General features: G+C 43.1%; 1 pseudogene; it reads left to right on the plus strand.

The window, feature by feature from the left end:
• Positions 1 to 10,000, plus strand: part of LOC124027938 — a 41,035-nt pseudogene that overhangs the window by 30,845 nt on the left and 190 nt on the right.

Below are 10,000 nucleotides of genomic sequence, written 5' to 3' on the forward strand. Positions count from 1 at the left end.
ATAGAGTCAATGTGGAGGCTTTTATACAGGGGCTATAGAGTCAATGTGGGAGTATATACAGGGGGTATAGAGTCAATGTGGAGGCTATATACAGGGGTATAGAGTCAATGTGGAGGCTATATACAGGGGGTACAGAGTCAATGTCTAATGTGCACGGGGGGCACAGGTTAGTCGAGGTAATTGAGGTAATATGCACATGTAGGTAGAGTTAAAGTGACGATGCATAGATAATAAACAGAGTAGCAGCAGGGTAAGAATTGTGGTGGGGGGGGCAATGCAAATAGTCCGGGTAACCATATGATTAGCTGTTCAGGAGTCTTATGGCTGGGGGTGGAAGGTGTTTTGAAGCCTCGTTGACTTGGCGCTCCGGTACTGCTTGCCATGCGGGAGCAGAGAGAACAGTCTGTCTTGGGTGACTGGAGTTTTGGCAATTCTTTGGGCATTCCTCTGACACCGCCAGGTATAGAGGTCCTGGATGGCAGGAAGCTTGGCCTCAGTGATGTACTGGGCCGTACGTACCACCCTCTATAGGGTCTTTCTCTGACACCGCCTGGGTATAGAGGTCCTGGATGACAGGAAGCTTGGCCCCAGTGAGGTACTGTTCCGTACGCACTACCCTCTATAGGGTCTTCCTCTGACACCGCCTGGTATAGAGGTCCTGGATGACAGGAAGCTTGGCCCCAGTGAGGTACTGGGCCTTCCTCTGACACCGCCTGGTATAGAGGTCCTGGATGACAGGAAGCTTGGCCCCAGTGATGTACTGGGCCTTCCACTGACACCGCCTGGTATAGAGGTCCTGGATGACAGGAAGCTTGGCCCCAGTGAGGTACTGTTCCGTGCGCACTGCCCTCTATAGGGTCTTCCTCTGACACCGCCTGGTATAGAGGTCCTGGATGACAGGAAGTTTGGCCCCAGTGATGTACTGGGCCGTACGTACGCTAAATCTTTTCAGTCTCCTGATGGGAATAGGTTTTGTCATACCTTCTTCATGGCTGTCTTGGTGTGTTTGGACCATGATAGTTTATTGGTGATGTGGACACCAAGGAGCTTAACTCTCAACCTGCTCCACTACAGCCCCATCGATGAGAATGGGGGTGTGCTCTGTCTCCATTTTCCTGTCGTCCACAATCGTCTCCTTTTGTCTTGATCACATTGAGGAGAGGTTGTTGACCTGGCACCACACTGCCAGGTCTTTGACCTCCTCCCTGTAGGCTGTCTCTTTGTAGTTGGTGATCAGGCCTACCACTGTGTCGTCAGCAAACTTAATGATGGTGTTGGAGTGGGTTAACTGCCTGTTCAGGGGCAGAACGACAGATTTGTACCTTGTCAGCTCGGGTATTCGAACTTGCAACCTTTCGGTTACTAGTCCAACGCTCTAACCACTAGGCTACCCTGCCGCCCCAATTGTGTTGATGCGTGCCATGACCAGCCTTTGAAAGCCCTTTATGGCTACAGACATGAGTGCTAAGGGTTGGTAGTCATTTAGGCAGGTTACCTTGGTGTTCTTGGGCACAGGACTATGGTAGTCTGCTTGAAACATGTTGGTATTGCAGACTCCGACAGGGAGAGGTTGAAAATGTCCGTGAAGACACTTGCCAGTTGGTCAACGTATGCTCGAAATGCACGTCGTGGTAATCTGTCTGGCCCTGCGGCCTTGTGAATGTTGGGATTCGAGATGGTCCGTGATCTGTTGACTTTGCTTTCGAAGACCTAAGATAGGCAGGGCAGGATGGATATAGGTCTGTAACAGTTTGGGTCCAGGGTGTCTCCCCCTTTGAAGGGGGATGACCGCGGCAGCTTTCAATCCTTGGGGATCTCAGACGATATGAAAGAGAGGTTGAACAGGCTGGTAATAGGGGTTGCGACAATGGCGGCAGATAGTTTCAGAAATAGAGGGTCCAGATTGTCAAGCCCAGCTGATTTGTATGGGTCGGGGAGCTGTTGGCCGAGTTGGAGTAGCCAGGAAGAAGTTTTAGATTATCATGGATTTATCAGTGGTTTTATCAGTGGTGACCGTGTTCCCTAGCCTCAGTGCAGTGGGCAGCTGGGAGGAGGTGCTCTTGTTATCCATGGACTATACAGCGTCCCAGAACTTTGGGTTATTGGTTCCTGCGTGTATTGGTTCCTGACTTCCCTGAACAGTTGCATATCGCGGGACTATTCGATGCTATTGCACTCTGCCACAGGATGTTTTTGTCCTGGTCGAGGGCAGTCAGGTCTGGAGTGAACCAAGGGCTGTATCTGTTCTTAGTTCTGCATTTTTTACGGAACATGTTTATCTAAGATGATGAGGAAGTTACTTTTAAAGAATGACCAGGCATCTTCAACTGACGGGATGAGGTCAATATCCTTCCAGGATACCCGGGCCAGGTCGATTAGAAAGGCCTGCTCGCAGAAGTGTTTTAGGGAGCGTTTGACAGTGATGAGGGTGGTTGTTTGAGTGAGATTGAGGGCATCTAGCTTAGATTGTAGGATGGCAGGGTGTTATTAAGCATATCACAGTTTAGGTCACCTAACAGAACAAACTCTGAAGATAGATGGGGGCGATCAATTCACAAATGGTGTCAGGGCACAGCTGGGAGCTGAGGGGTTCTGGAGCAAGCAGCAACAGTGAGACGTATTTCTGGAGAGATTAATTTTTTTAATTAGAAGTTCGATCTGTTTGGGTAAAGACCTGGAAAGTAAGCCTGCAAAGTAATGTCAATCTCTGCAGTAGACTGCAACTCCTCCCCCTTTGGCAGTTCTATCTTGACGGAAAGTGTTATAGTTGGGTATGGAAATCTCAGAATTTTTGGTGGCCTTCCTAAGCCAGGATTCAGACACGGAAAGGACATCAGGGTTGGCAGAGTGTGCTAAAGCAGTGAGTAAAACAAACTTAGGGAGGAGGCTTCTGATGTTGACATGCATGAAACCAAGGCTTTTCGATCACAGAAGTCAACAAATGAGGTGCCTGGGGACATGCAGGGCCTGGGTTTACCTCCCATCACCCGCGGAACAGAGGAGGAGTAGTATGAGGTGCGGCTAAAGGCTGTCAAAACTGGTCGCCTAGAGCGTTGGGGACAAAGAATAAAAGGAGCAGATTTCTGGGCGTGGTAGAATATATTCAGGGCATAATGCGCAGACAGGGTATGGTGGGGTGCGGGTACGGCGGAGGTAAGCCCAGGCACTGGGTGACGATAAGAGAGTTGTATCTCTGGACATTCTGGTTATAATGGGTGAGGTCACCGCATGTGTGGGAGGTGGGACAAAGGAGGTATCAGGGGTATGAAGAGTGGAACTAGGGGCTCCATTGTAAACTAAAACAATGATAACTAACCTGAACAACCGTATACAAGGCATATTGACATTTGAGAGAGACATACAGCGAGGCATACAGTAATCGCAGGTGTTGATTGGGAGAGCTAACTAAAACAACAGGTGAGACAACAACAGCTAATCAGCTAGCACAACAACAGCAGGTAAAATGGAGATGACTAGGCAGAGCGGGTCGGATTAACTACAGACAGAGCCTGTGTTCGCGGCTGGGGCCGACAGATAAAACATAAATAAACAGAATGGAGTACCGTGTTTAATGGACAGTCCAGCAGGCATCAGCTATGTAGTCAAGTGATCATCCAGGGGGCAGCAGTAGATGGAACAGGAAGCCGCCACTACGCTAGCACGTGGGCGACACAGCGTTTAAAGTTAGTAGCCCGGGGGTGGTAGGGGGGGGTCTGCTCAGACGGAGGCCGGTTGAAGGCACAGCGGATGGAGTATTCGTCGGAGTATTTGTCGCCGTAACCGACTTCAGTGGGCAAATGTTCACCTTCGATGGCCACTGGCACGCTGGAGAAATGTGCTCTTCTGGGATGAATCCCGGAGTTTGAACTGTACCGGGCAGATGGCAGACAAGGTGTGGGCGAGCAGTTTGCTGATGTGAACATAGTGCCCCATGGTGGCGGTGGGGTTATGGTATGGGTAAATTGAATGCGCAGAGATACCATGACGAGATCATGATCAACTCATGCTGCCAAATATACCCTCGTGAAACTGACCATGCTACCGATCCTCTACTTCGGTGATGTCATCTATAAAATAGCCTCCAACACTCTAATCAACAAACTGGATGCAGTCTATCACAGTGCCATCCGTTTTGTCACCAAAGCCCCATACACTACCCACCACTGCGACCTGTACACTGTCGTTGGTTGGCCCTCGCTTCATACTCGTCGCCCAACTCACTGGCTACAGGTCATCTATAAGTCTCTGCTAGGTAAAGCCTTATCTCAGCTCACTGGTCACCATAGCAGCACCCACTCGTAGCACGCGCTCCAGCAGGTATATCTCACTGGTCACCCCCAAAGCCAATTCCTCCTTTGGTCGTCTTTCCTTCCAGTTCTCTGCTGCCAATGACTGGAACGAATTGCAAAAATCACTGAAGCTGGAGACTCATCTCCCTCACTAGCTTAAAGCACCAGCTGTCAGATCAGCTTACAGATCAATGCACCTGTTCACAGCCCATCTGTAAACAGCCCATCTGTAAACAGCCCATCTATCTACCTACCTCATCCCCATACTGGTATTTATCTATTTATTTATTTAGCTCCTTTGCACCCCATCTCTACCTGCACATTCATCTTCTGCCGATCTATCACTCAAGTGTTTAATTGCTAAATTGTAATTACTTCGCCACTGCGGCCTATTTATTGCCTTAACTTACCTCATTTGCACTCACTGTATATAGACTTTTCTTTTGTTCTATTGTATTATTGACGGTATGTTTTGTTTATTCCATGTGTAACTCTGTGTTGTTGTTTGTATCGGACTGCTTTGCTTTATCTTGGCCAGGTCACAGTTGTAAATGAGAACTTGTTCTCAACTAGCCTACCTGTTTAAATAAAGGTGTTCTCAACTAGCCTACCTGGTTAAATAAAGGTGTTCTCAACTAGCCTACCTGGTTAAATAAAGGTGTTCTCAACTAGCCTACCTGGTTAAATAAAGGTGTTCTCAACTAGCATACCTGGTTAAATAAAGGTGTTCTCAACTAGCCTACCTGGTTAAATAAAGGTGTTCTCAACTAGCCTACCTGGTTAAATAAAGGTGTTCTCAACTAGCATACCTGGTTAAATAAAGGTGTTCTCAACTAGCTTACCTGGTTAAATAAAGGTGTTCTCAACTAGCTTACCTGGTTAAATAAAGGTGTTCTCAACTAGCTTACCTGGTTAAATAAAGGTGTTCTCAACTAGCCTACCTGGTTAAATAAAGGTGTTCTCAACTAGCCTACCTGGTTAAATAATGGTGTTCTCAACTAGCCTACCTGGTTAAATAAAGGTGTTCTCAACTAGCCTACCTGGTTAAATAAAGGTGTTCTCAACTAGCCTACCTGGTTAAATAAAGGTGTTCTCAACTAGCCTACCTGGTTAAATAAAGGTGTTCTCAACTAGCCTACCTGGTTAAATAAAGGTGTTCTCAACTAGCTTACCTGGTTAAATAAAGGTGTTCTCAACTAGCCTACCTGGTTAAATAAAGGTGTTCTCAACTAGCCTACCTGGTTAAATAAAAGTGAAATACATGTTTTTTAAACTCTGTCAAGGAGATGTGTCGCGCTGCACGAGCCAAACGGTGGTCACACCAGATACTGACAGGTTTTCTGATCCACACCCCTATCTGTTTTAAACTGTTCTCTTTGACCAACAGATGCACATCTGTATTCCCAGTCCTGAAATCCATAGATTAGGACCTAATGAATTTATTACACTGATTTCCTTATGAACTGTAACTCAGTAGAATCTTTGAAATGGTTGGTTGCCTTTCTATTTTAGTTCAGTATACCTTGGTATGTTTTATGTCTGTCTGACTGTCCCTGTCCCACTCTCCCCCATCTCCAGTATGTTCTGCAGTGCGTGTGACGGGCTATGTGACAAGATCTGTGATGAGAAGGTCATTGACTCCGTGGACGCAGCCCAGTCTCTGAAGGGATGTACCGTCGTCAAGGGCAACCTACAAATCAACATCCGTAGAGGACGTAAGTACCTGTTATAGTACAGTTATATATCACTACCTGTTATAGTATAGTTATATATCACTACCTGTTATAGTATAGTTATATATCATCACTACCTGTTATAGTACAGTTATATATCACTACCTGTGATAGTACAGTTATATATCACTACCTGTGATAGTACAGTTATATATCACTACCTGTTATAGTACAGTTATATATCACTACCTGTTATAGTAGGGTATATTATATATCACTACCTGTTATAGTACAGTTATATATCACTACCTGTTATAGTACAGTTATATATCACTACCTGTTATAGTAGGGTATATTATATATCACTACCTGTTATAGTACAGTTATATATCACTACCTGTTATAGTACAGTTATATATCACTACCTGTTATAGTACAGTTATATATCACTACCTGTTATAGTACGGTTATATATCACTACCTGTTATATTACGGTTATATATCACTACCTCTTATAGTACAGTTATATATCACTACCTGTTATAGTACAGTTATATATCACTACCTGTTATAGTACAGTTATATATCACTACCTGTTATAGTACAGTTATATATCACTACCTGTTATAGTACAGTTATATATCACTACCTGTTATAGTACAGTTATATATCACTACCTGTTATAGTACAGTTATATATCACTACCTGTTATAGTACAGTTATATATCACTACCTGTTATAGTACAGTTATATATCACTACCTGTTATAGTACAGTTATATATCACTACCTGTTATAGTACAGTTATATATCACGACCTGTTATAGTACAGTTATATATCACGACCTGTTATAGTACAGTTATATATCACGACCTGTTATAGTAGGGTATATTATATATCACGACCTGTTATAGTACAGTTATATATCACTACCTGTTATAGTACAGTTATATATCACTACCTGTTATAGTACAGTTATATATCACTACCTGTTATAGTACAGTTATATATCACTACCTGTTATAGTATAGTTATATATCACTACCTGTTATAGTATAGTTATATATCACTACCTGTTATAGTACAGTTATATATCACTACCTGTTATAGTAGGGTATATTATATATCACTACCTGTTATAGTACAGTTATATATCACTACCTGTTATAGTAGGGTATATTATATATCACTACCTGTTATAGTACAGTTATATATCACTACCTGTTATAGTACAGTTATATATCACTACCTGTTATAGTACAGTTATATATCACTACCTGTTATAGTAGGGTATATTATATATCACTACCTGTTATAGTACAGTTATATATCACTACCTGTTATAGTACAGTTATATATCACTACCTGTTATAGTAGGGTATATTATATATCACTACCTGTTATAGTACAGTTATATATCACTACCTGTTATAGTAGGGTATATTATATATCACTACCTGTTATAGTAGGGTATATTATATATCACTACCTGTTATAGTACAGTTATATATCACTACCTGTTATAGTACAGTTATATATCACTACCTGTTATAGTACAGTTATATATCACTACCTGTTATAGTACAGTTATATATCACTACCTGTTATAGTACAGTTATATATCACTACCTGTTATAGTACAGTTATATATCACTACCTGTTATAGTACAGTTATATATCACTACCTGTTATAGTACAGTTATATATCACTACCTGTTATAGTACAGTTATATATCACTACCTGTTATAGTACAGTTATATATCACTACCTGTTATAGTACAGTTATATATCACTACCTGTTATAGTACAGTTATATATCACTACCTGTTATAGTACAGTTATATATCACTACCTGTTATAGTACAGTTATATATCACTACCTGTTATAGTACAGTTATATATCACTACCTGTGATAGTACAGTTATATATCACTACCTGTGATAGTACAGTTATATATCACTACCTGTGATAGTACAGTTATATATCACTACCTGTTATAGTACAGTTATATATCACTACCTGTTATAGTACAGTTATATATCACTACCTGTTATAGTAGGGTATATTATATATCACTACCTGTTATAGTAGGGTATATATATATCACTACCTGTTATAGTAAGTATATTATATATCACTACCTGTTATAGTACAGTTATATATCACTACCTGTTATAGTACAGTTATATATCACTACCTGTTATAGTAGGGTATATTATATATCACTACCTGTTATAGTAGGGTATATTATATATCACTACCTGTTATAGTACGGGTATATATCACTACCTGTTATAGTACAGTTATATATCACTACCTGTTATAGTACAGTTATATATCACTACCTGTTATAGTACAGTTATATATCACTACCTGTTATAGTACAGTTATATATCACTACCTGTTATAGTAGGGTATATTATATATCACTACCTGTTATATATCACTACCTGTTATAGTACAGTTATATATCACTACCTGTTATAGTACAGTTATATATCACTACCTGTTATAGTACAGTTATATATCACTACCTGTTATAGTACAGTTATATATCACTACCTGTTATAGTACAGTTATATATCACTACCTGTTATAGTACAGTTATATATCACTACCTGTTATAGTACAGTTATATATCACACCTTATAGTAGGGAACAGTGACAGGCAACGATCGTAACTCCTTTCTCTGTCTCCTCCTCTAGAGAACAGTGACAGGCAACGATCCTAACTCCTGTCTCCTCCTCTAGAGAACAGTGACAGGCAACGATCCTAACTCCTGTCTCCTCCTCTAGAGAACAGTGACAGAGCAACGATCTAACTCCTGTCTCCTCCTCTAGAGAACAGTGACAGGCAACGATCCTAACTCCTGTCTCCTCCTCTAGAGAACAGTGACAGGCAACGATCCTAACTCCTGTCTCCTCCTCTAGAGAACAGTGACAGGCCATGATCCTAACTCCTGTCTCCTCCTCTAGAGAACAGTGACAGGCAACGATCCTAACTCCTGTCTCCTCCTCTAGAGAACAGTGACGGCAACGATCCTAACTCCTGTCTCCTCCTCTAGAGAACAGTGACAGGCAACGATCCTAACTCCTGTCTCCTCCTCTAGAGAACAGTGACAGGCAACTATCTAACTCCTGTCTCCTCTCCTCCTCTAGAGAACAGTGACAGGCAACGATCCTAACTCCTGTCTCTGTCTCCTCCTCTAGAGAACAGTGACAGGCAACGATCCTAACTCCTGTCTCCTCTCCTCCTCTAGAGAACAGTGACAGGCAACTATCCTAACTCCTGTCTCCTCCTCTAGAGAACAGTGACAGGCAACTATCCTAACTCCTGTCTCCTCCTCTAGAGAACAGTGACGGGCAACTATCCTAACTCCTGTCTCCTCCTCTAGAGAACAGTGACAGGCAACGATCCTAACTCCTGTCTCCTCTCCTCCTCTAGAGAACAGTGACAGGCAACTATCCTAACTCCTGTCTCCTCCTCTAGAGAACAGTGACAGGCAACTATCCTAACTCCTGTCTCTGTCTCCTCCTCTAGAGAACAGTGACAGGCAACGATCCTAACTCCTGTCTCCTCTCCTCCTCTAGAGAACAGTGACAGGCAACGATCCTAACTCCTGTCTCCTCCTCCTCCTCTGGAGAACAGTGACAGGCAACGATCCTAACTCCTGTCTCCTCCTCCTCCTCTGGAGAACAGTGACAGGCAACGATCCTAACTCCTGTCTCCTCCTCTAGAGAACAGTGACGGCATGATCTAACTCCTGTCTCCTCCTCTAGAGAACAGTGACAGGCAACGATCCTAACTCCTGTCTCCTCCTCCTCCTCTAGAGAACAGTGACAGGCAACGATCCTAACTCCTGTCTCTGTCTCCTCCTCTAGAGAACAGTGACGGGCAACGATCCTAACTCCTGTCTCTGTCTCCTCCTCTAGAGAACAGTGACGGGCAACGATCTAACTCCTGTCTCTGTCTCCTCCTCTGGAGAACAGTGACGGGCAACGATCCTAACTCCTGTCTCCTCCTCCTCCTCTGGAG

Source organism: Oncorhynchus gorbuscha, unplaced genomic scaffold, assembly GCF_021184085.1.
Source record: "Oncorhynchus gorbuscha isolate QuinsamMale2020 ecotype Even-year unplaced genomic scaffold, OgorEven_v1.0 Un_scaffold_3587, whole genome shotgun sequence".
NCBI lineage: Eukaryota > Metazoa > Chordata > Actinopteri > Salmoniformes > Salmonidae > Oncorhynchus > Oncorhynchus gorbuscha.